The following is a 27,468-nucleotide window of genomic DNA, read 5'->3' as shown; positions in this document are numbered from 1 at the left end:
GGACTGTATTTTATTGTTACTTATGTCCTATCTTCCTAAAAACTGCATGGAACACCATAAGCTTTCAATAAATGCTTGTTAACTAAATGAATAAATTGAGCATCAATATTTTGTAAACCTCACAGTTATAGCCTCAAATTTTTCCTTGAAGTTTGAAGATGCGGTTCACTGTCTCAATTCCCCTGTTTACATTGATTTTATGTGACTTTTTTTTCACAAAAGACACATCCAGCAGGTCTCTTTGATCTGTCATAATAATTAAATAGCATAGGTGAATGACACAACTCTTACCTGGAAGCTTCTGCCCCTTAGAAATACAGCTAATCAGGCCATACACATTTGTTTATGTTTACAAATCTACCCAGGTCAAGTGACCTAAAACCTTTCTTTAACAATGGCTGCTTCCTCTGCTGTGTTCTTAAAACTGAATAAATAAATAAATATGGGGATGGATGGAATGAATTAGTAGAATCTACCTGAAGGCTGGGAAACTGACACTCTTAAAACAGTGAGAATGAATCAACAACTAATATTTATCCAAGTACTTGCAATTGTCCAGTCCATGCAGAGCACCTGCCTTGGTGTTAACCAGCATTTAACTATGATGTAAGCAGGCTTCCAGGCCCTCCTTAATGCCAGGAATTATTTTAGAATCTAAAGTCTGTGTTTGAATTATCCGTCTTTCAATCTGGCTCCCTCCCGAGCTTCCCGTAGCCCATGCCTGCCCACCCACTCAATGAGACTGCCTGGTGCCGAAGCAAACCACTGTGTTAAGTCCATTTATTTCCTGCACAACAGCCCACCTTCATCTCACCTACTCCACTTGAGACTGAACAATTAGGTCCAGGTGTGCAGTGACACAGACCAATGGGGACCAAAGCCAGGGCCACATGTCTTGCTGGGTGATAGAAGGAAAGATTTTTCTGGAGGACTACACATTGTCAATTTGGGGCAAATTATACCTCTAGCTAGAGAAACACATTACAAGGAAACTAAAGGTGCTATTTTTCTTTCCAGTGAGAGATTAAAAAAAAAAACCACACAACTTGTATTGCTAATCTATTGCAAGAAAAATTAATATGCAATTGTCCTCCAAAAGATGTTAAAAAGTACTTATTTACAAGGGGAGAGAAAAGAATTCTTTGAATCTGTCCATACGGTTGAGTAGGTCTGTAATAGATTATGATTTTTCTCCACAGAAGCAAACTTTGTATGTTTAAAGTTATTTCTAAGTCTTTCTGTTCTCCAGGCTTAAAACATGATAACACAACTAAGATTTCCCTATGGGTCTTCTATCTCCTTAACAATTGTGCTATTGCTGTCCTTTTATTTGGGTAGATTTTGAGAATCATTATTCATAAACTCTGTATACTCTTTTTAAAAGTTGTTATTTGTCTCAACACTCAACAAGTAAAAATTTCTGGTTATGAGTACTCCTGCTGACAGTGGCTCTTAATTTTACCACTTTTTTTTTTCAGCTGCTTAATTAGGTATCAGGCTAGAAACACTACAAAATTAGAAAATGTGTTAGTTTTGTTATCAAGGAAATAATCCTTTCTTTCAGAGATGTTTGTAATTTGTCCTGTGGTCTTGCCCACTTGTTTACACAATTGTTTACTACATAAACTATTGTGTACCAGAGAATAATTAGAAAATTTGGGGATATGAGGGCAAGTACTATATTCAAGCTTTCATAAAGTTCACAATCCACTCACTAGATGATTTAAAATATTTAACAATTATAATTCACATCTACATATAATAAATGCTAAAGGAGAGCAATAAAAGAATATGGTTGGATTTAGAGTAGGGGAAAACAGCTCTTAGAAATATGGGAAACAGGTAGCATATGCAATAGATTATATAATTTATCAGATTTTATTACTTATTGTATTGTGGAAAAAATCATATCCAAAAGCAGAGAGAACAGTATAAAGGATTTATCCCCATAAGTACCCATTACCAAAATTTTACTAAACTTGAGTCATCTATTGGTTTTTTCTTTCTGAATTATTTTAAAACAAACACCAGATTTTTATAACCTTGTATCCTTGTGTTACACAGGATACATTTCCAAAATATAGCCTCAGTTTTTAATATAACACAATGCCATTATTACTCATAGAAAAAATAAATATAATTCCTTGTTTTTATTTAATAGCTAGTTCATATTCAAAATTCCTCTCTTACATCAAAAAAATCTTTTTGTAGTTGGTTTCTTAGAATTGGGTAGTGGATATTTTGTGGAAAGTCATGAATATTAGGTTCAGGAGTTCAATATTGATTTTATTGACTACAGTAGGAGACTGAAGCTTCTTAAAGATTTTGTTTAGAAAAAAGGGATGTTGAAACTGATGCTCTAGGAAGCAGACTTTGCAACAGTGGGGAATCATGAAGGTCAGAAAATGACTGCAGTATCTCTAGTGAGAGGTCAAAAGGACTTTATTCTGGTAGTGGCAATACTATGTTGCTGATTAGATTAGAGGCTTCATCTGATCACTAATTGGTCAGATAAGAAGTATGAGAAAGGAGGAAGAGATGAAGATATCTCCCAGTTTTCCATCGTTGTATAATTACAGTGCTGTAGTTAAATTAGAAATATATGACCACAAAAATATAACGACTAAATAGTTGTTGGGCACTGTGACTGGCACTGTTAAATGCTTCACTTGGATTGTTTTCATTTAATGCTCACAACTCTTTAAGGTAAGAATTAGTGTTGTCTTTATTTTAAAGATGCAGAAATTAAGGCTTCCAGTGGTCAAGGAACTTGGCCAAGATCACATAGCTGGTGAATTTGGAATACGATTGTCAGTGGTTACCAAGGTTTCATTCTTAGAGAAAGGAATTTGATGGAAGAACTTGTTGGGGAAAAATGGTGATTTAGTCCATTTCATAACATCAAGCCTTTAATGAATGAAAAATTTCTCTCAGAAACTGTGAACACAAAAAAGACATACATCAAAGTCACGCTAGATAGAAAAATTATCAATGTCCTTTTTAAGGTAAGACCCAAAGTATAAAAAGGTAGATAAATCAATAAAAGTAGTTTATGTTAAGCTCACAGTGAAAATATTCCATTGGCTCTCAGACATGTTATTGATCAGAAGTGCTTAGTTCTAGGTAATAGAGGTAATGGAGGATGTCAAACTTGATCTGCACCTTGCAAAAAGATAGAATTCAGGTTGGGCAAAGGCAATGGTGTAAAGGCATAGAGGCAGAAATGAGCAATGGACCATGGGTGATCATGGTTCAGTGAGCAAACCAAAGTGACTGATGAGAGGAGTGAATAAAACCGTTTCTGAGCTATGGAACGTGTTTAACATTTGTTATTTTTTTATCTTTTATTTTTTAGCTGTCAGTGGATTTACCATTCTGGGGTCTGGAGGATGGTGTAATATTTGTTGTTAAAAATAAGACAGGGTTGTGTTTTTGCTATTTGTCAAGCGTGTTGACCGGCTCAGCTTAAGATATGTTGAGTTGGTGGTGGTGGCATGATAGCCAGATAGATGCTTACTATTTGAAGATCTGCTGCTGATAATGAGAAGATTAAAATTAAGTCTGGGAAAAGATTTAGGAATCACATGCTAAAAGTCATCCCTGAAGGCACAAGACTAAACAGAGTATTGCTGGAGCAAATTGCCAAGGTTAGCGAAAAACTTCATTTCCTCTTTCCTGCACTTCCTCTCTTCCTGTTCCTTCCTTCCCTTATATATATATTTTTTTTAATAATGGGACATGGTTATAGTCAGAGGCATTTATGCCATCATTGAAGACTGAAATAATGATTGAAGGTTGGAAGGTGATACAATAACATAAAATAATAGAAAAAACAAGTTTTGAGAAGAAACTGAAGGGAGTAGAATCTGGAGTAATGGTAGGGAGGACAGAAATGGGTAAGTGGTTTCTTCTTCTCTGATGCAAACTCTACAGTTGGGATCTCTTTTTAAACTACAAATTGGTCTAAATGTCACTGAACATTTCTATTTCAATGCCACACAAGTAATTTAAACAGAAATCCCTGAAGTAAATGACTCATCTTCAAAGACACAAACCTGGTCTAGCTGATGTTTACTTATCTTCATGAGTGGCATACAGAGACACTATTTTCTTCAAGTCAAAAGGCTGAGCATGATTGTTATTCTTTCTTCTCTCCCACTGCTCTATCCAGTCTGAAAATCATGTTTAATGTTACCTCTTCATTCCTGTAATAGAATTTCAATTTTCACTCTTTTAATGTGAAAATATACTTAATATGAAAACAACTATTATGTTCTATTCTTTGGTATATTAGCAGAATAGGAGACAAATAGTTTCCCCAAACACTTGGGAGGGTTTGAAGATACAGATATCCATGCCCATGATGAAAGGGATATAGTTTTTATAGTTGCCATAGATTTAAATTACGGATTTAATAAACTCTCAAAATCTATTTTCAAAAAAATGGATTTGGAGGGTGGAAGCTGTGTGCTTTGAAGAAGTGGTAGGAGGCAGAAAGGGATGCTCCAATTCAGAAAAGCCTTCCAAATAGTGAAAAAAGGAGATCGATCTGTAGAACGCTGAGCAGCAGAGATCTTGTTTCCTGGGAGATCTCTGTATTAGTGACATAGTATTATCTCACCAAGGGATGGCTTCCTGATATGCATAAGTAGAAGGGATTTAGCCACCAGTTTCCAACTTCATGAGGAATAATAGCATACTGTATCCTGATTTATGAGAGACGTGAAAGGACAAGATAAACATATCAATGAAAAACTGTTTGGACAGAAGAGTAATGTCATTAGGTAAGACTTGGGAAACTTCACCGCTGGTGACGGGAGAGGGGGCCTTTAGTTCTACAGGTAATAATTTGGATTTCCTGCCACTTTATTTGAATCGGGCACCAAAATCTAAATAAAAGATGTCTGTAGGATATAAGGAAATGTAGCGTCTCCTGCATGCATAGGTTGTGGACTCTGAATTTGGCTTACTACACATGGTCATAGTCTTAAAGGGTTATCATATTTATAAGGTCTTCGGTATGATCAACTAATTTAATTCTTAGCCCTCCACTCCATCAAACATTCTAATCTCTTCAGCCGCATTTTAATTTTTACTTAAAAATTAAAATTAAAAATTTCTTTCTGAATTATTTTGCTTAAAATTTTAAAATTAGTGCTAAGCAGTAATCACATTCTGACATTTAATATCACTTACTAGTTCATTAATATTACGATTTGTTGTACCTGTCTGCACCACTCCCAAAGCATATGCTTCATGATGGCAGGGATCTTTGTTTTGTTTGCTGATATATTCCAAGCACCAAGATCAGTTGCTGGCAAACAGTAGATGCTCAATAATATTTGTGAAATAAAAGACTCGTAACCTATGCAAATATATCACCAAAGTTGAATCCATCACCTCTACCTTTATGCCTGGGCCCTATACAAGACTGTGGAACTTTGATACATTGCGTGGAGGTGCCCTATAGTAATTACTGAAGTTGAGGTTATTGTTGATCAATTATTTTTCACACACATGGATACAGATTGAAATTCATATCTATAACATATATTATAATATCTTCTAAATCCATATTCTTTTATCCATTAATTTACCTTCATAAACTTAAAAAATAGTAGTTATTTTCTGAAATATGAACACACAATAATTTCCATTATGATTAATTTGATGTTTTAAAATCATTGATTTTCTCCACTAATAAAGTGAATCTACTGTGAGAAATTTTTTAGTTTAAATTATTTTTAAAATTAATAAATGAAATAAAAATATACATAAAATAAAGCTTTTCAAAATATTACATGCTCCAGACTTAGAAGATGTGGCCTAGGCATGGTTTCCTATTTTATTGTTTTAGTATTAACGAATACTAAGCAATCAGTAAAAATATAATTTAAGCTGGAAATAAAATGGAAGTAAATATTTTCAAAACTAAAATAGAGAGCACATTAAATTCAAATTTTAATTCTTCTTGTATTGACCTAATCATGTAACAATTTGGACATAGTTAGCTACTCACATGTACCAAATTTTAGAAGATAGAACGAGAAATTATGTAAGTGAAATGTCTTCATGCTTGCTTATAATTAGCAATAGATGTTATGAACTCATGAAAAAAAATACATTTTTCCCTTTAGCTTAGATGATCTGACAGTGTCACACTAACAAAGTTTGTACAGGGAAAAAAAAAAGCCTGTTGCTTAGTCACAAAGCCCTAGAGTAGACAGTGTGTGTGAATACGGGTAAACAGATTATCCAGCCATCATTCCTGAGAGAAGCAGAGGTGTGCATCTCCCAGTACCTACCTTTGTGTGCTTCACACCTGTCTTTCCTAGTGAAACCTCATGGTAAATAATGGGCATTTACAGGAACCTAAGAATATTCAGTCATTTTAACAGATGAATCATTTTCACCTCCTCCATTAATGATGAATATAACAGTATGAAAGGTGGTGTAGTTAAGTTGATACCTTACATTTGGGAGGATCAGGGAAAGCTATGAAGTGTATTACCCTAATTGCGTCTTCAAGAATAAATAGTTGTTTGCCAGGTGTTGGTGTAAAATGGGGGTGAAAATGGCAATAAAGGAAAGTAACTTCAAAGGAACAGCAACTAAAAAGGCATAGTGACCCAATACCTTTGAAAAATTGCTATTATGTAGCTGTGCGACTATAGCACAGAAGGTAATCTATACCGGAAACCGTTTGCAAAGTATGTTTTACTCTATTGCTCTTTTATAATACAGGTTAAATTTTTTTTAATATTGCTGAATCAAGCACGCCTTCTAAATAACATTTAACAGTTATTTTACCTGAAATAAGTCCTTGATATAAAATCATATTGTCTACTGCACAGATTTTAAACTGGCAATTATCCTGTATTTTTGGGCAATATTTATCATGTAATATTCACATTTCTGTACCAATTTTTCTCACCTGAAAAATGTGAAAATTATCTACCCTTCTCAAGTTTTATAGATGTTTTAAAGGAAGAAGACATAATAAAGGTAAAGGTGTTTTATGATCTTTTATAAGGTCATTTATTTCATCATATAATTTACTGCATGATGTATTAGGCAGTGAGCAAAAGTGGGTTAGTATCAGTATTTACAGTCAGGAGATTCAAATCTAAACTGGACTATAGAGGTGTGAAGTTGTAGATGACATGTACATTTTGCGTATTTAATATACATGCAAACACAGTGGTAGTTAACTTTGTTACTAAGATGACTGAAAACAGAAGCGTAGAAGTTGAATATCAGCTTGAATAAGGCCTTCTGGCAGAAGAGGAATTCCAGGACAGACTCAACTTAAAATAATGATGAGAGCCATCCTAGACTCAACAAGAGTATAACATAAAGGAAAATAAGTATAAATGGTATGAAGGTACATCTTTACTGTACTTTTAATGTCTTAAACTTATTTTTTGAAAGTTACACTAATAATGCACTTTTTATTGTACTAATAAGCATACAAAGTTCAAATAGAACAGAAATATACAGATCAAATTCTAGAAATTTAACTTATTTTGCCTTCATTACTTTTTCCTTTCTCAGAGGCAACAACTGTCAAAAAACTTGTTTGTTATTTTTAAATTTGAAATACAATGCACTTGCAAAAAAGTGCATAAATGTTTGGCTCAATTAATTACCATGAAGTGAATTCTTATATAACTACCACTCAGTTTAAGAAATAGGATCTTACCAGTACCCAGAATAGCCCTTATCTCAACCAGTCTTGCCAAAAGCTCCATCTTATCTCAAGAGAAACCATTGTTCTTACTTTCAATATTAGAGTTTCTTTAAATGGTTTTTATTTTTATTTTTAAGAGTCTGGCTTTGTTGTCCAGGCTGCAGTGCAGTGGCGTGATCTTAGCTCACTATGGCCTGGAACTCCCTGGGTCAAGTGATCCTCCCATCTCTGCCGCCTGAGTAGCTGGGATCACAGGTGCACACCACCATACCCAGCTAATTTTTTTTTTTTTATTTTTTGTAGAGACAGGGTCTTGCCATCTTTCCCATGCTGGCTTTGAACTCTTAGAGGTTCAAGTGATTCTTCCACTTCAGCCTTCAAAAGTATTGGGATTACAGGTGTGAGCCATCATGCCCAGTCCTGTTTTTAAATTTAATAATTAGAATCATAATGTTTTGCTTATATACCCTCTTTGTCCTCAGCCTTAGATTTGTGAAATCCAACGTATTTCAGTGAGTATCTGCAGTTCTTTCATTCTCATCTTAGTATAGTACTATAGATTAAGAATACACCACAATTCTTACATTCTCCTGTTCATGCTATTTCTGTTCTTTATTGTTTGACCTGTTTTCAACAATGCTACCATGGGCATTCTTGTACACACACACATTTTTGTCAGGTATATGCCTGAGAGTGACACTCACTGGCTTACAGAGTACACTCATGTTCAGCTTCAGTTGGTAATGCCAAACAATTTTTCTAAGTGGTTATACTAATTTACATTCCTATCCTCAGTCTCTGACAGCTTCTGTAGCTCTAGATTCTCACAAACAGTGTGATAAGCCTTTTAAGGTACAGACATTCTGGGGGTTGTGGAGTGGTGCTTCATTAGTCCAACAGGACAGTAGTGTTCTGCTAAACACTGTTTGGGAAATAATGGTCCAGGAAATACGAAAACTGGGTCAGAATCTGGGAATCTTTTGGTAGATCTATAGATGTTATGAAAAGTATTATTTGATCATAAAGCTTATAAAATCAAATAGAAACCAGCATTAGAGCTCCTACCCACAAATTCTCTGAAGACCTTGAGGAATCAGAAGCTGTAGAGATGCACAGAGCAACCCATGAGTCCCAACTGGAGGTTATTAGCTCTCTTCTACTGTGAATTTCTGTGATTTATGCATAATATGTTTACACATACGGTCAGATACCACTAAGATTCCAGAAACCTAATGTTTGTAATCAATGACTATTTCACCTTAGCCCACTCAAGATCCACTCACTGAAGACTTGCAAACTTCAAAGTCACTTGCAAAGAAAAAAAGTAGGAAAGTCACAATGAAGTTAGAATCATAGCAAATGATATCACACTCTGGATCACTCTTCCTTTATATAATTTTCTATTTTAAATGACAAGATAAAATTGGTTTCTTCAGCAACAAAGAGTAAAAGTCTCTTTGCTGGCATTTATTTATTTTTATTTTTTTCTATGAGGAATATTGCCACAATAATTATCATTTGCTTTCCTTTGTTCACACCAATTCTCATAAAATGTGGTCTAGTATCAACTAAGAATAAAAGTTTCTCAGAAGACACCATAAGAAAACTCTTGGAGTATCTGGATACCCAAAACTGAGTATCAGAATGAATATTCTACTAAATAGTTTTAGTAATGGTAAAATGAATATGGAGCAGTAGGGACTGGCAGAGTTAATCAACATTTAATTGAGAGGTGATGAGCAGGGCTAATTTGTCAGTGACCAGAGAAGAACAAGTTAAAAGTCCCTAGAAAAATAGAAATCTTTCATGACAGAAAACTTACACAATGAAACAAGAAAATGTCATAAATTTACATTAAACGTGTGAGGATCAATGGTCTTAATTAGTGGAAGCTGATTTCCCTTGTGTTCTTTCAGCATCTGACAAATGCTTTTATCACAAGTGATCTTATCCTATTACAACTGCTTGTGTGTTGGAATGAGATGTGAGGTACTGTATTAGTCCATTTTCATACTGCTATGAAGAAATACCTGAGACTGGGTAATGCATAAAGAAAAAAGATGTTTAATGGACTCACTGTTCCACATAGATGGGGAGGCCTCACACTCATGGTGGAAGGGGAAGGAGGAGTAAAGGTGTATCTTACATGGTGGCATGCAAGAGAACGTGTGCAGCGGACACGTTCCTCTTTATAAAATCATCAGATGTTGTGAGACTTATTCATTTTCACAAGAACAGCATGGGCAAACCCACCCCCAAGATTCAATTACCTCCTACCAGGTGCTCCCCATGACATGTGGGGTTTATGGAAGCTACGATTTAAGATGAGATATGGGTGGAGACACAGCCAAACTGTATCAGGTACTAACCGATATGTTTTACTTCCCTCACATTTCATTGCTTCTTCATCTGTAAAGTGTATATAATAATACCTTACATGGGTGAAGATTAAATGAACATATGTAAAGTGCTTAGAACAATGTCTGGCACATAGTATCAATAAATGTTAGTTTTGTTATTGTTACTAATATTATTAAATTTCTTCATCATTACCTGAGGCTCTTCCTCTACCCTCCCCAATTCTGGACAGATAATCAAGGCTATTATTGCCTAAGTGGAATTGTCATTGGAGACAGACAAAAGAATCATCAAATTCTTGTCCTTTTACTTAAATTCTTCTGTTAAGGGTTGAATTGTGCCTCCTTTCAAAAAGTTCTAATCCTGAGTAATTCACACATGCCCTTATTTGGAAATAGGGTCTTTACAGAGATAATCAGGTTGAAATTAGGTTATGAGGGTAGACCCTAATCCAAAGTGACTGGCGTCCTTATAAAGAGGGGACATTTTGACAGACAGAGATGCACAGAGGGAGGACTATGTTAAGACAGAGGTGCAGGGCATGCACCATGTAAAGACAGAGACAGGGAAACTGGAGTTATGCTGCCACAAAGCAATGCACATCTGCGGCAACTCAAAGCTAAGAGAAGCAAGAAAGTATCCTTCCCCTGCAGGTTTTGGAGGAAGCATTGTTGATAGGACACCTTGATTCTGGCCTCTAAGCCCCCAGAACTGTGAGAAAATTTATTTCTACTAAGCCCCTCAGGATGGTAGTTTGTTACAGCAACCCTAGTAAATTGATACATTAGGTGTAAGACGAAAAGATTTGAGGGGGAAACAAGTGGCTTCAGCTTACCTTTGTTACAAAAAGACGAGATCCAAGCAAAACTCTTTTCAGGCTGAAAAGGAAGTTAATGCAGAAGGAAAGGGGTCTCTGATAAGGGCTCCCTATATAGTTTACCAACCCAGGATTAGTTAAAAAGGTGGAAAGATGAGAAGTTTCTGTCTATTTACACTATTCTAGTGTAACAGAGATTGGGCCTTGCTGAATGCGTTACATTCCATGGTTTACAAACAGCAGAACAGAGATGGCTGTGTGATGGGCCAGGGGCAGGAAGGAAGGCTTAAGTCAGCCAATTACAGCCCAGAGTGACCCTGGAAAATGCTGCATTCTCTTCTCTCCTCCCCAAGGACAGGAACAAAAGTTTCCTGAGAGGAAGAACTGACAAAGAGGGGATGCTGCCACGCAAAGCTGTATGGATGTACTCCCGGGACCCAGCAGGTCTGTGGGTACGTTAGTAGATACAAGGGGTAATGATGGTCATGGATCATGCAGATTTCCTCACCTCAGGGACCGGGATCATTCTCTGCTTTCTCTAGATATGTGCACGTTCCTGAACTTTGATCAGTCTCTATGAGGAGAGAGAGAAGAGGAAAATCATGTTTCGGTTGAACGCAAATCTGAAATCATTGGGAAAAGTCTCAAGTAATTTAGTTTACCTGTAATTGACTAGTTTTATTTTTCTGACATTAGGCAAAATGGGGGCCTTAATTAAAAATGAAGTATGTAATTAACATTTTTTAAACACAAGACTTGAAAATACGGTATCAGCTATATTTGTTTCTCTTCTTTATATGAGCTCCTTTATGGCAGGCACTGTGTGTGTGTGTCTTTTCAAGTCTAATATAATAGTTGGCATCATTTTTGTACATCCATAAAGTGGGTTTGTCAATATGAATGTATTTATTTAAGTGACGATAGACTCTAATAAAATTGTAGTTGTTTGCTCTAAAGTAAATATGAAAGGTCAGAGGAAACAATAAAATTACATCTGGATTGAGAAATCTCTGAATAACTGATGAATTATTTTTATTTTGTTTGTATATTGTGTGCTTTGATATCCTAATAAATAATATATTTTCTTAAGTATTTTATTTTATTTATTTATTTTTGAGACAGTTCCCCCGCCCCCCGTCACCCATACTGGAGTGCAGTGGCAGGATCTTGGCTGACTGCAACTTCTGCCTCCCAGGTTCAAGCAATTCTCATGCCTCAGCCTTCCAGGTACCTGAGATTACAGGCACATGCCATTATGCCCGGCTAGTTTCTATATTTTGAATAGAGACAGGGTTTCACCATGTTGGCCAGGCTTGTCTTGAACTCCCGACCTCAGGTGACCCACCTGCCTCTGTCTCTCAAAGTGCTATGATTACAGGCATGAGCCAGGATGCCTAGCCTTTTAAAAAGTATTTTAAAGGCATAATAAATCATTGATTTGCATTATCTCATTTAACATGAATTTCCACTGTTCCTGGTGTCATACACATACACCAAAATAATCCGAACGTCTAAATTGGCTAGGTTAACTGATGTATAGAATATTTTTCTACATTTAAATATTTTCTGAAAATGTTTTACCAGAAAGTCACACAAAAAGACTATCAGTGAGTATGTGTTACACTGTTCTCTAAGGGGTCAAATTACTCACCTTTCAAAAGACCAGAGCAGGCCACAAGGGAGCTTATACAAAACTCTACACCTAAAAGATAATGTGATCTTAAAGCCTAATTTTCCAACAGTAATTTAAATATCTTTTAATTTTAGTAGTTTATGGATCTTGTAAAACAACAAAGTTATAAAATTTAGAAAAAAAATAGTGAGTTGCAAATAACTGAATATGCAAAAGTATCTCATACATATTTATATGTAATAGATAAGTTACTTTTTTTAGTGTGTTGGGAAATTTTAGCTCACATCACCTCTCTGCTCTCTCTGCTGTCATCTTGGGGCACTTTCCTGAGTACTAATGCCTCACACAGGTTTGCTTTCCTCCCTATGATAGAGAATAATGGGAATGTTTTTTCCTTTGGCTCAATTTTGTGTGTGTTCGCCAGTAGATGGCGGTACCACTTTGAGTGCTATCAGCCTTTTTTTCTTCTTTTTTTTTTTTTTTTTCCTCAAAGCTGTTTTCTGATATATGTTGGGTACCATAGAGTGAATCTCAGAACAGGAAGCGAAGGCATAAGCAGAGAGGATTCTGGAAAGGTCTCTTTGTTTTCTTGTCCACAGAGAAAGAAAGAAAAAAATTGTAATTAATTTATAAACCTCTGTGGTAAAAAAAAAAAAAAAAAAAGCTGAACAGCTGCAGAGGAAGACACGTTATATTCTAACCATCTTGGATGCTGGGCTTTGTTATGCTGTAATTCATAAGGCTCTATTTTACCAGGTAAGCTGACAAAACATTTCATTATCTACACCATGGAATCTAGCTACCAGGTCATTTTTCTTACTTTAAATCTTCATGCTGCTATTTTTAACCCAGTGTTGTTTAAATATAAATTGTAGGAACCAAAGGCAGCGTTTGATGTGTAAACTGCTTACTATTTCTTTATCTTTCAAAGAAAATAGAGCCTGTCTGGAAATGGTGATTTATGGTACATACGAGGCATTAATGGTCTTGCGTTTTTGTAGATGCTTTTGATTCATTGTATTCAGAAAAAAAAATTTTGATTATACTTAAAGCTAATCTAATGAGTTTCCTGGCTGAATGCCATCTATTTAAATGCCCAGTGTGTCCAGTATTTTTGAAACATAAATGTATAGTGAAATTGGAACTATAATTCTTGTGCTTTAGTCTTTTATTTAAAAGCTCTAGAGAAGCCATGCATGTAGGGAGTGATAACAATATAGAGGTGTTTGGCTTTGTGAAGCACACTATCATTTTTCTGTAAAATCTGTTTTCATAGAGGGAGGAACACCAATACTAACCATTTAAAAGAGGTTGAACCTTGGAAAAATAAAATAATTTATATATGCTCCATAATATGCTACTTTTTTATCCTTTAATACATTCATTTTATATTAAATGTTTATGTTTTAATTTATTGATTTAAAGGTTACTATATCTGTTTGATTAATTATTCTATGAGCTTGATAGATTTCTGTTTATTTTTTCTGTGCATATTTAACAACTGATTATTATTAATTACCAGGAAGAACCACTGGAGCCATAAAGCAATAATATACTTTTATCTATGACCCATATTTTCTGTAGTTGTATTTAGAATATTTTATATCATAGTCATAAATATTTCATTCAGTTAGCTACCACATAATTAGAATAAGAAATTATTGCCAGAAAATCTATAGGTATTAATTGAAAGATAAGTTTTAAAAATCATACAACGTTTTAAAATATACAACAGGTAGTGTAATGTGGCTTATGAGGACAAAGATAAAGGCATAAGTGCTTGCAGGAATTTGCATGGAAACATTTCATCACATTCACTACAAATACTGTGTGCCCTATATGAAATGAAGACCTCTGGTTTCAGCAGGGCGTCCAGCCAGTACTGGCTGAAAGCACTTCAAAAATAGAACTTGAGGCTTCCAAACTGTATTTTCTAATGATATGTTAAAAAATATTGACATCTCACTTAATATTTTACACTGAGTAGCAATAATAGTCCCCCTGAAAACATTTCAAAATAGTGGTTGCCTGAGAGGAGAGCCCTGGGTCTTGTCCATTTCAGAAGAATTCCTACCATAGGATGTAAAGAAAACTGTTTCTTTGGACAGGGTTCCCAGAAATGGCTGTTAATTAACTTGAGTGTACTGTACACACCATGCTTCTCTACAGGTGACTAAATGTGAGTAACTTTATTCTGTGTAAGCACCAGAGCTGGTATTGATTGAACTGGTTTACATTTATGAATGAATGCTTAATTTTGGCCCCAAATGTTAGCGCTTTTCTTTTTCTTGGTATAGTTGCAACAGACTCTTAGTTACTCATCTATACATGTGGGCGCCATGTGAAAAGCAAATACACATACAATTCTTTACTTCACAAAATGCGCTTTTCAAAAAATTTGGAAATTGAACCTGTTTTGATTAACAATATATCAAACAAGTTTGAATATCTTACTCTTTAAAAGAATGTGGTGGTGATTTCATTTGTAAAGTTGAGAAAAATGCTGTGATTTATTTGAGTACTGAAGATAAAAAGGTTGAACTCTGAGCTGAAAGTCTTGGGGTCTGGTTCAAGTTCTGCTACTAATGAGTTTTGTTGCCTCAGAAAAGGCACCGAGTATCACTGAAGAGCATTTTCCTTGCCTGTAAAGGATGGGAATTAGAATCAAAGCTATATAAGATCACTTTGTTTTTAAAATTTTCTGATACTCATTTATTTGGATTTTTCTTCAGTTGGTTTCTCAGTTTAATTATGATACAACTTTGACTCTCACTGAGTTGTAAATTATGATTGACGTTGTGCTAAACATGAAAGCAGGAAAACAGAGAAATAGCGTGTTTCCTGGCCAGTTCCTTCTGTGGTGGAAACAAGTAGGGAGCAATATGGAGAAGTGGGTAAGAGCAAGAGCTTGGCAGGTTACGTTTATCGCCACTGTTACTTGACAAATTATTTAAACTCTCTGAGCCTTTATTGCATCATCTATAAAGTGGGAATAATAATGCCTGTGTTACAGGATTGCGTAACTAAAATAATGTCTGTTCAGTGCTTGGTATAGATCCTGGAGCATGATTACACACCTCTTTCCTCTCTCCCCCGCCATCCTAACTCACATCAAAAGGAAAAGGACACACATAAAGGCATAAATTTTCATCATTGTTGTTATTGTTAGTGCTGGTGATATCATATCTTCCACCACAACAGGAAGGATAGAATAAAACTGCCAAAAATTGTGTACCTGAAAAGTGAATAATTCTCATCCTGCCCTCGCTGAAACAACAACATTTTTGTGTACCTGTAATAATATCAGTTAATATTAACATTCCAGGCAATTCCTGGAGAGTTTCTAGAACTCATAATACCTTCCAGAAGACAGTCATTTATGCCGGATATGTTATCATGGACTTCAAAACTTTCTTTTTCTTATGAAAATAGAGGCAAAGGGCCTTATTTCACATTTCCTTAAGAGGATATACCTGTTAGAGGAAAAGTCTCTGTAAAGATTCACAAAGGGAAGCTAGGTTTCACCAAAATCACATTTAAATGCCAAGTAATTTCTACTAAGACCACCAGATAACTGAACCTAAATCCCAGGAAAGTCTTGACTACTTGATGAACTCACAAACCGTCTACTGCTTCAATTTTATTAACAGTACAATAAGATGTGGAAAGGCAAATTGTGTTTGACGAATGGTTGATCTACTGCAAAATCCCTGCTTTTCTCCAAAGGTTGTTTCTAAGTGCAGCTTCATGCTTCTGACAGCTGTGTGCTACTGGGGTCTTTGGGAGCTGGAACTGGGATGATCTTTCAGCACCCCAGGCATCCTAATCCTTCCCTTCAACCATCCTGGGCCTCTTTAAACTGACTCAACTAACTGCGCTGTCAGCTTCATCTTCATGGCAGCCAGGATGACTTAATGGACTCTTGATTAGGCCGATCTGAGACAGCTAAGAAGAGCTTAGGAGACTTAAAAATATGAGGGTAGTGTTTCTCAACTAGATTAATGTGGTGCTTGGAATCTGTTGCTCATCTCCTTTTCAGTTCTAGGTCACTCCCAGCACTTACAAGTTCTTATTTTTAGGGTTGAAGTTAACTGAAAGCATCCATAAGAGTAAGCATTTAAAGATTTTTTTTTCACCAAAAAATGAACCTGTGATTAGACGGTGAAATTTCTTTACACGGGTTACTGTGAAGATTACTTTTTTTTCTCATTATCATTTATGTATGGAAACGTGAACTCATTGAAGGTTGGGAATTCATGTTTCATTTGTCATCTAAAAATATATTCTTCATTCTCACCTTAATATTGATGGTTGTTTTACCAGTTTTCCAAAACTGAGAGGATTAATTACCCACCTATCAGTGAAATATAATTATTTAACAGTTTATCTCTGTACTTTTAGGTTCTATTTTTAAAATTCGATTAATTTTAATTCTAACTTTGCTTTTATTTTCAAAATTTCATGCTTAAATTTTACCTCATAAACAACTTTCATGGCAAATCAGTATAGAACCTGACATCTGAACTACTTCCTGAGGTAGATTTAACAATTATAACTTGAGGTAGTTCGAACATTTGGGAAGAAAGACACAATCATATTCTTGTTTTGTATTGCTGGTTCACAAATTTATCTTTGATTGAGAAACTACTTTTTAGTTATGCTTTACCTGACAGTATTTTTCACTCTGGGATGAAATTAACACATTCTTTGATTATATTTTAATGGGACATATAAAGTGTAGACACCTATTGCAGAGCAGAATAGTGTTTCCACTTAAAAATACAGCACTAAAGACAATCTTGCTCTTTTGCTAAGCACAGACATACTTTGTTTTATTAACTTCCTGATAGGGACTAGCTCTTTGGTTATCTGAAATTTGAAACTGTATACTTTATATAATTTATATAATTTATATAATCAGACATACAATTATATAAAGTAGAAGAATTCTTTAAAATTTATATAAATACTTACTAACCTGGATACCACAAGTTTCAATGTGCCAAGTATTTTTTTGATTACTTTTTATATCCCACTTCTTTCCTCTAAGGATTTGAAAACATAAAGGATATTATGGAAAGAATTTTAAAGAAGGTTTTACCTAAGATTTATGAATAAAGCACGACTGAAAAGTAACTTACAATCAAATTTACAATATTAAAATACAGCACACAAAAACATATGCTGGGTGTGGTTGTATAAGCGAATTTTCAGGGGTTTTAGTTCACAGAAACCTTATGAAATCTGGAGTTATTTTTGTAAGACCTGAATTAAGTTATCTTTTTTTTTTTTTTTTTTTTTTTTTGGAGACTGCATATAGGGAGTCCTTCATGTGATTAAATTCTGCTCTGGAGCAAAGTTAGACAAATGATGGTCTCTTAATTATTAAATAGTGGTTTAATATTGTTTTATTCCATGGGTGAAGTCAAAGTCACTCTTTAAATAACTTTGGCCATTTTCTGCCAACAAGCTCCCTTTTGGGAATTTTAATCTCCTGATTTTCAGAATATACTTATTCTTACTTTGGTTGTACGGAACATTTTGTCCTTTTCCTTTCCCAAGAAAAAGTTGAACTGAAATAATTCACTAAATTCCAATTCGTATTTCCAAGAGTGACACTGCACCTCTGGCCTAGAGTCCAACATATTCTATTTTTTTTTTTTTTTTTTTTTTTTAGGGGACGGGTTTTCGCTCTTGTTACCCAGGCTGGGGTGCAATGGCGCGATCTCGGCTCACCGCAACCTCCGCCTCCTGGGTTCAGGCAATTCTCCTGCCTCAGCCTCCTGAGTAGCTGGGATTACAGGCACGCGCCACCATGCCCAGCTAATTTTTTGTAGTTTTAGTAGAGACGGGGTTTCACCATGTTGACCAGGATGGTCTCGATCTCTTGACCTCGTGATCCACCCACCTCGGCCTCCCAAAGTCCTGGGATTACAGGCTTGAGCCACCGCGCCCGGCCAACATATTCTTGCATAAGACACGTTTTGTGGGCTTAAGCCTGTTTGAGGACTAGTCACCTGTTTGTTAGTTTCTCTCTGCCTCCTTGGTGTTTCTGCTAGTGACATTTATTTTTCTCTGTATAAGTTGTTTTTATTATGCCTAACTAAAGATGTTCCCAAGTACTCTAAGCGTTTTCTTTTCATGGAACTTATATCATGGTTGGAAATGACCTTAAATAATAAATTCTAAAAGAAAGGAACATAAATTTCCCACATGAACAAAGAAGGTAGGACAAAGCAGTGAAGCCATTCAGGTTGGGTCTGAGCAATTAGAAAGTGCATGCATGCCCTTTTTAAAAATGGAAAACGCCTTCTCACTGTTAGGAGACTGTTACATCAAATGACTTCTCTAAAGAAACTGAAAAATCCAAATTGTGAGTGAAGATTTCCCTCTGTTGTTAACTGTAGTCATCTATTTCAAATTATTTATAATACCAGATAGATCCAATAAAACACATGTATAGGCAGGATCTGACCAAGGAATTGCAAGGTTTCATTTTCTTCTTTTGCCAATCTAACCAGCATTTCTGCCAGTGAGGGAAAATAAACCTCGTTGAGAGGAAACCACTAGACCATATTTAGAAGTACAGCCACATTGGTACTCAGATTTCGTTTCTCCTACTCTAGACCCAGCCTGTTTCATTTCAAGTCCTTAAATCTATGCATTAACTTCTTGATTTCTAGTTTTCTTCCTGATATTAACATCACCATGGCACTCAACATCAATTCTTTTTTTTTCTTTGCTATTAGTGCTTCTGTTACTAATGATATCTTGTTTCTGCTACGCTATTTGATGCAATATGTAATATTCCTGCTTCCACTCTGTTCTTTAAAGATGATTGAAATTTGTTTATAAAGTTCAAAATTTAGGGCCAACACATTGCCATCCTTTACCTCTGAAATGGAAAAATATTATATGATATATATCATATCAATAATATTTTTGAGCCTTGTATGGTCTCAAAGTTCTAAAATGTTTTATTGTCTTTAGTTATAGCCAATAATACTTACATTTAGAATTAATCCTTCCTTAATATCAGGTTTGGACAATGGCCTTAGGTTCTACAATCAGTCTTTTTATATTTATACCAAAAATTAATGTAAACTATTAAATTAGCATTGAAAGAACAGGCAAAAATATAACTCACACTCATACTGTGTTCTCTTTCACTGACATAAAGCCTGAATAGTATTGGATAATAATACAAATCAAATATATATATACCTGGAATGAGAACTTTGTGGTCAATAAACAGGAAATTTAAAGAAAATTGAGAAAATATATATATATATATATATTAGATTTATAGGACTTCACCAATAAAAATGTCAGGAGAAAAAAACAGCTAAAGAGAAAGAGATACGCAGACATACTGAGAGAAAACAAAAAGAGGAAGAACATGATGAACTTATTCACAGAGTGGCCCACAGCTGTGGGTGCGCATTAAAATCACTTGGAAAACTTAAAAGAGAGCAATGCTTTGCTCCGTCTTCAACAAATTCAATCAGATTCTCTGAGGCAGAATCTGGGTATCAGTATTTGTTTAAAAGCTCTGCAATTATAGTTCAAATGTGCAGCCAGGTCTGAAAGCCAATTGACTAGAGAAACACAAAGGAAAAATAACAGGAGCCAATGAAAACTTGGCTAGAGAAGTGAAAGATAGTTGACAAATGCTTTTCAAAGTAATTTCAAAGTGCTAACCAGTGGGCATGTGTCAAGTAAAGACACTATGCAAATACTTAAGGAAGCAACAAAAAATATGCTTGTGTCCATTTCTCCCTTGGTTGAATGCATTGGCATTTATTTACCTGTTTAAATTTTTTTATTTGAAATCTTTAATGTATTACCCCAAATCTGTTTGCAAGTTGATCCAGCTGCTGGTTATAGTATATTTTGCAAGCTAACCATACAATGTACACATTTGGAACTGAGCATCCATAATTTCAGTTTGTACAACCATAGATTCGCTTACTGATTTATATCATATTTATATATCGCTGTCTGGAGAATTAAGTCTTAAATAATCAAATAAGAGTAGGTCTACTAAAAGATATTCTTTGGATGTCCAAATCACTAGCTGGAAGCAAAACACTTTGATTTTTAATTTTTTAAAACTGCAATTTTGGCAGATTTGGAGGAAAGTCAGACTCTGTAAACGAATGTATTTTTTAAAGCCAAAATGCATTTTGAAAGGTATTTTCAGTAAATGGTATATCCGAGACAGAAGTGAGTTAATCTAATAGACGAGCAAAATTAATAATTAATTGCATTTCTTAAAAAGAATCTCATTCCTAAGATGAGTCAGCTTGTAAGGAGACATTTCCTGGTTTAACACCCCAGTTGCTCTTCCGGATTGGTTTCCCACAGCTGGGTAGGAGACGTAGAGGACAATTCTCTACAAGTCCTTTAGAGAAGATTTTATCCTAAAGTCTTCTCTAAAGGATCACCATTTAATATTAATATTTAACTATGCTGTCTTCACCCACCTCTGACATTCTGCCAATGTGGTCAGTAAAATGATTATGAGAACAGAAAATATCTGTTAAATCTTAGGATGAAAATATCCACATTTTGAGGCAGGTGGCTGGTGCTTCTGTGGTAAACAGAAGAAATACAGTATCAGTGTTTGAGGCCAGGGTTTTGATGAATATGTGTGACACGGTGCTTGTGTCCTTCCACTGGGATTGGATTATTTACTTAAAAAAAAACTACATCCAAGCTTTATACACGAAGTATTTGGGCAGCCTGCAATAAAAATATAAATAAGAAACCAATAAGATACTGATAAGAATGAAAGCCTGAACCAGGGAAGGAATGCTTTTGTGAAGAAGGGTCACCTTAAATAACATAATCAGTGTACGGGGTGAACAATTTATGGTTGATATAACTATTCCCCTCTACCAAAATGATGACAATTTTAAGAACTAACTAGATTATTTTAAGGAAATATTCCAACTTTTTATTCAAAAGCACTTTGTACATTTTGAAAAGGAAAGGGTAATGCATGAAGGTAAATGAAAAGTGGCGAGCACATCCAGATCAAGATGCAGATTTTTATGCAAATAAACACAAAAGTTAACATATACCATGAAAACAACAATAGTCAGTTCCCCTGTACACATTTGTGAAATATGGTTTTCTACTCAGGATCTTAAAATTACCCTGAGTCATTGTAAGACAACTTTCTTTTAAATATCCCATTAAATCTATGATAGAGGTGCCAGTTCAGAAAACACTTTGTGGGATCAATTGAATCAGAAAATAATACACTTCCCCCTCCCCAACAATCCATATCCCTCAAGAAAGCTAAATTTGGGAAGCTTCACACTTAACAAAATATTTGCTATTTATTCTCTCAATTTATTTCTGAATAAAAATTCTGAAGACAGATATTTAAGACATAAAAAACGGCACTTGATGCGGGCATTCAGTACTTACCAATGGACTTTCCTGTAAACCTAAAATTGTTCTAAAAAAATAAAGTCTATTACTTCTAAAGGGGAGTGGCACTTGAAGAATGAGTGAACTCAATGTTTGATTTTGCACTGGCAAGTTTGTCAGGGTCCTGAGTCTTCCATCCCTTGAAATAGCTCGGGTGGCACACCTGGCACACAGCAGGGCATCTCTCCCTCCTGGTATCTCCCCTTTCATCTCTTATTAGGTTTCTCCTCAGAACTACTGTCCTTACTAGTCAGTTTCTTACTTACCAGGTCCTCTATTCTCAGGAGGTTAAACACAGACAGACCACGCCAGTCTTCAGACGTTTGTTTGCTACAATCCCTGTTTAAAACAAAATTTTTTGTCATATGTAATTTTCTCTTACCTGTGGCATTCTAGGTCTCCTTTAGCTTCAAAAGAATTGAGCACTGAACAGCATCCCCTTCCTGTCCTTATGTGCAGGGATAATTTACTCTGCATTCCCTGCTGCAGTCCGTGGCATCATCCACACCTAAATCAGGGCAGTGCACACAATCCTTTGCTCTATTTTGGTGCCAATGATGTGTTCAGAGGCTGAAGGAAAAACACAGGTTCTCTGGGTCCTGAATTCAGATCTAGGGAAGACTTTTTATCATCCTTTCTTTATTTTGAAGGGTCCTTTTTGGGGAAGATTTAGCCTAGTGACTGGTCATATTTCTCTGAAATCCAGACTTAAAGTTTTCTAGGTTTTTATTAACTGCAATTTGTATGGAATTTCTCAGCAGGTGATTTTTTTATATTACCATTTCATGAAGAAGTCATGTGTACAAAATTGAATATCTAGAGTTAGAAAGGATTCAAGGGATCGCTCTTTTCAGCACCCGATCCCATAGTCTACTCAAGGCACGTATATTATTTATTCATCAAGAAACAGTTTAAATTTGGGCTGGAGAGGACCTATGCAAGCACCTAGTTCACTAATGTCTTCTAAAAATGAATATACCCTCTAATAGATGTGGCATACCTACCTCAGGAACGTGATTTGTATAAGGTTTCATGGCCCGCATTCAGAGTATAAAGGTATTGCTATACCCTCAGATCAGCTTCTCTCAGAAAGGATGAACATTTTGAGTAAGCTGAGCACAGACACCCAAAGTCTGGACACTGAAATAGAGTTTTAGCAATAAAATAGGTGCTACAAAATAATTGGTCAATTTCCCACCTCTTCCTTCTTTTTTACTCACATATACACTAAACATCTGAGATCTTGAGTGTTCAATATATCACAGCAATTGATAGCAGAGACAAGTCTAGAATACAGGTTGTCTGAATTGCAACTTGTATATCTCTACTTCTATTTTCCTCTCTCTTATCTTTTCATTAAATCTCATTTCTAAGAAAGATAGGGCAGGGGTATGCTTTTCTAGTATATTGCACTATCTTCTGTGGCACCATCTTACAGTGATTCACTCTGTAACATTATAACTGTGTATCTAAGGGGCATAGTTAGTGGGGAAGGCCTCTTTATATGATTGATTTTATGCTGATGAAGAATCACATGGCAGCTGAACTTCAGACACACCTAGATCATCCTGTGCTCTGGTGTGGTTTACCATCTGCACCCATCTGAAAGCAGTGATTAAAACCTTTTTGCTCTGAGCTAGACAAATCCCAATCCTCTGTATTTTAAATCTCAAAGGAATGCAGATAACAAGTGGAGTAGTCAACACCACCATCTTGAAGTAACATTAGTTGTACCTCAAGTTCCCAGTTCTCAATTTTCCTCAGGTTGCCAAGTAAAAAAGGCAATCGACTCTCAACACTCAGTTGTGAAAACAGTGCGCTGTCATTTTGATTACAGTCAGTAAACAGTCTGTGTTTGCCTGGAAAGAAACTGCCTAAAGCACATGGTACCAGCAAGCAGTAGGAGACAGGCAGCTGAGGGCAACACATAGGGCTCTCTATTATGGCTGATGTTGGGGTAGGAAAGGGATCAAGGATTGCTGGGAGAATGCTGTTTGCTTTCTATTTGCCCTGTTGCCAATGTACTTCAAAATAGAAAGCTTCCTGTAATTCTGTTATATTCTGATTTGCATGTGGTTTCTGCTCCACTGCACACACACACAGTGAGTGTTCACTTATGGACAAAGTAGCTTTTTCACTATGGTGTTTCTTAGACCAAAATCCTATGACTTAAAGACAAAAGCAGCAATCTGAATACATAAAATAGAAAAACTGTTGATCCAGAGAGGGCCCTCTCCCTCTTTTAGAACATCTCAGAATAGGGGATTGACCTTTTGCTTAATTCTTACATTTGTTCATGGGCTTGATCCCTTGGAGGAGAGTGATGGAAAAGGGGACAGGTGTATCTGAAAAAAACACTGTGCATTAGAAATATAATGAGTCCCATGTGTGTACTTTTAAGTGTTCTAGATTCTAATGTCAAAAAAGAGAAAACAGTAAGATTGATTTTATTAACGATATATTTTGTTTAATATGTTACCTCCTAATTATTATCATTTCAAAATTTGGCACCTACCCACATTTCAAATGCTCAGTTCTTCATGTGGTCAGTGGCTACCATATTGGACAGAATGTTTGTAAAATTTGTTTGGGGCAATGTACTCGACATATATCTAATAATGTCCTGCATACTGTGGTAGGTAGTCCATGCACCCTTATCCTCAAGGAATTTGATAATAAATGTAGAAGCAATAAAGCACATCTTCAATAACAATAGAAGATAGGATATATATAATTACTGTAAAAATTTTAGACAACATGTGTGTGCTGTGGGAGTTCAGAGGAAGGCAACATGACTTCAGACTTGGAATTGGGATATGATGAGCCTTCAAGAGCAAGCAGGATTTTAACAGGTGACAGTTGGTGGTGAATGATATATCAGATAGTGAGAACATTTTTGAACACCGGATGTCAGAGGCTGAAGTCTTTTAGGGAATGGAAATATACAGAGCATGTAAGATGTAGCTGGAGAATTTCATTGGTAAGGGCATTGTAGAGAGACTTTGATTAATTTTCCCAAAGACAAAAATTATAGGATTTGGTGGCAACATTTACCTGTCATGTGACCTTGGGCAAGTTACTTATCCCCTCTGAACTTCATAGTTTCCTTATCTAAAATATATGAAGAACAATCATATTTATCTTATATGTTTGTTGTGAATATTAAACGAAGTAATCAGTCCCTGCTAAGTGACAAGAGCTCAATCACTGCTCTCTATTATCATTCTTACTTCTCTAAGATATTTTGGAGTGGGAAATACTTTAGGTAAAGTATTCAGTCTTCAATTTGCTTTGTTTTAAAGAGATTCTAGTAAACTTGGTATAGTTATATAATTTATCTTTGAGGTAAAGAGGATTTTAATGTATGTATTTTGATCTAGATTAAATAAGGCTACATAATTAGCAGATATGTTCCTGTAAAGAGTTTGGTTTTGTTTTTCCTACACTGAGTCCTTTTATGTTTTATCATCTTAATACCTATAAAATACAAAACAAAGTTATCTGATTTACTTAATCAATACTCTATTAGAGGACAGTTTCATTTTCTTCAGACATTGCTATTATAAAATATGTTGCCATAAATAGAATATATGAGTTTCTAAAGATTGGGCCAAATTTCCAAATAATAAATCTAAAAAAACTACTAATTTTTTTGGGAAACCAAAATTAAATAATTCATTGGTTTAAAAACATATTCTTTGAGCACTACTTTGTGCCATGTACTGTTCTAGACACAGGAGATTCATTGGTGAAAACAGACCCAAAAAGGGCAAATATTCCAGCCCCTGTTCTGTTTCTGTGCTACCCAGGAGAGACAGAAAATGAATGATAAACATGATAAGTAAGTTATATAGTACCTAACAAAAGGATAACTGATTTGGAAACAACAGAGCAGAGTAAGAGATTAAAGGAAAAGTGTGAGCAGGTCTCTTTAAGAAGGTAAACTTTTGGCCATAGCTTGAAGGAGATAAGTGAGTTAGTCATACAGTTTCCTAAAGGAAGAGCATACCAGAATAAGGGAATAGTCTGTGGGTGCTTCCAGGTACAGAGGACAGCTGGAAGCAAGTTTGGCTACAGAGAATCAAGGGAGGAGGAGAATAGGAGGTACCTTCTATTCTCAGACAGATTATAGGTCAGACAGATTGTAAAGCCTCTTAGACAATTGTAAGGATTTGGGCCTTTTTTTCTGGGTAGCTTCTGGGGGCTTCTGAGCAGAAAAATGGTATGACTTGATTTCTCTTTTCTCAAGATCACTCTGACTAGCAAGGTGAAAACAGACTACATGGAGTCAGGCTGGCAGCAAGGAGACAGAAAGCGATTGCAGGCTTCTGTGTAATACTGCCGTAAACCATTTCAAGGTTCCAGGTGCAACAAAATTACACAACAGGGCATTAGATGAATAAATAAATGAGACTGAAGAGGCTAAGAAACCACAAAAATGAAAGTGATGTGGTCAGTGTACATGTGTCTAACCTAAACACACACACACATAAAATTCTGGATTCTGTAAGCTAGGTATTGTCAAAGTGTGGTTCCTGGGCTGGCAACATCAGCATTATCTGTTCATTTGTTAGAAACACAAAATTGGATCCCACCCGTATCTACCTGGAGTGGAGCCCAGAAAGCTGTGTTTTAACAAAAAGTTCTCGAGGTGACTCCGATGCTATATTTTGAGAACCACTACTTTAAATTAAGTTGGTGAAACTAAATGGCCTGGAAGATTCTTTTCACTGTTAGAATACAGTGCTTCCAAGTTCATTTCTTAACATTTATTTTCATTATAAAATTAAGTATAGTTCTTGAGAAAAAATGGTTTTTAAGACGTATAGAATCATGCTAAAGAATGAAAAGGTCTTTTAAATCGCATAGAGGGATTTGATTTTTTATTTATTATACCTCACCTCTTTTGAAAAAGTTTTGATTCAAAATTATATATCTATACATACATACACACATATATGTATTTATAAATATTTGTGCAATGGGAAGCTCAAGACAAGGAAAACGGAGAAAATGTATGTGACACATCAGTTAAGGACTGTAAGTTAATAAATTTACTCTTTCAGAACGTACATTTAGCTTTGAGCCTCCCAAGCTCAACACTTTTAAAGGAAGAAATGAATGTTATCCAACACAAAGAAATAAGTCTCAGACCTTAAATGATCATGGATCACGGTGAAGGTGGTCAAAGTTGCTACAAGGAGAATGTCTGGAACGCCCCAAGAACTGGATGGACAATTTGGTTTCCTAGACATTTCTGTATTTCACTGTATGATATCTTGATGATTTGACCATTTGAAGTTACATCTTTAATAAGGACCTCAAGTCTTAACACCAAGTGGGTAGATGGTAATTGGAACTGTTACCTCATCACAGAGGTTGAAGAGCCAACCAGGTTTCGCATCAGGATGGAAAGCTGTCCCTTCCTCATGGCAAAGCTTGTGAGGTCCTCCATGAGCAGCTTTGGATCTTCTTCTGCCCTTGCGCAAAATGCCGAATACCCAGAATTTTACAGCCTACTGCATGACA

At 35.6% G+C, this 27,468-nt stretch overlaps 1 protein-coding gene across 7 annotated transcripts in view; it reads left to right on the top strand.

Moving 5' to 3' along the window:
• The first annotated feature begins 12,974 nt into the window (after positions 1 to 12,974).
• The window catches only part of SCN3A (sodium voltage-gated channel alpha subunit 3), a 112,162-nt gene continuing 97,668 nt past the window's right edge, over positions 12,975 to 27,468 (top strand). For 6 of the 7 annotated variants that reach the window (XM_032286584.1, XM_032286589.1, XM_032286588.1 and 3 more), the window contains exon 1: positions 12,975 to 13,254. The gene's annotated coding sequence lies outside the window, so the exon portion shown is untranslated. Of the gene's footprint in view, positions 13,255 to 14,606; positions 14,678 to 27,468 lie in introns of all 7 variants that reach the window. The other variant, XM_032286585.1, reaches the window with a different exon arrangement.

This window comes from Sapajus apella, unplaced genomic scaffold (genome assembly GCF_009761245.1).
Source record: "Sapajus apella isolate SASKATOON/1434 unplaced genomic scaffold, GSC_monkey_1.0 scaffold18, whole genome shotgun sequence".
NCBI classification, from domain to species: Eukaryota; Metazoa; Chordata; class Mammalia; order Primates; family Cebidae; genus Sapajus; species Sapajus apella.
Note: the sequence above shows the minus strand (reverse complement) of the source record. Positions and strands in the feature narration are given on the sequence as shown.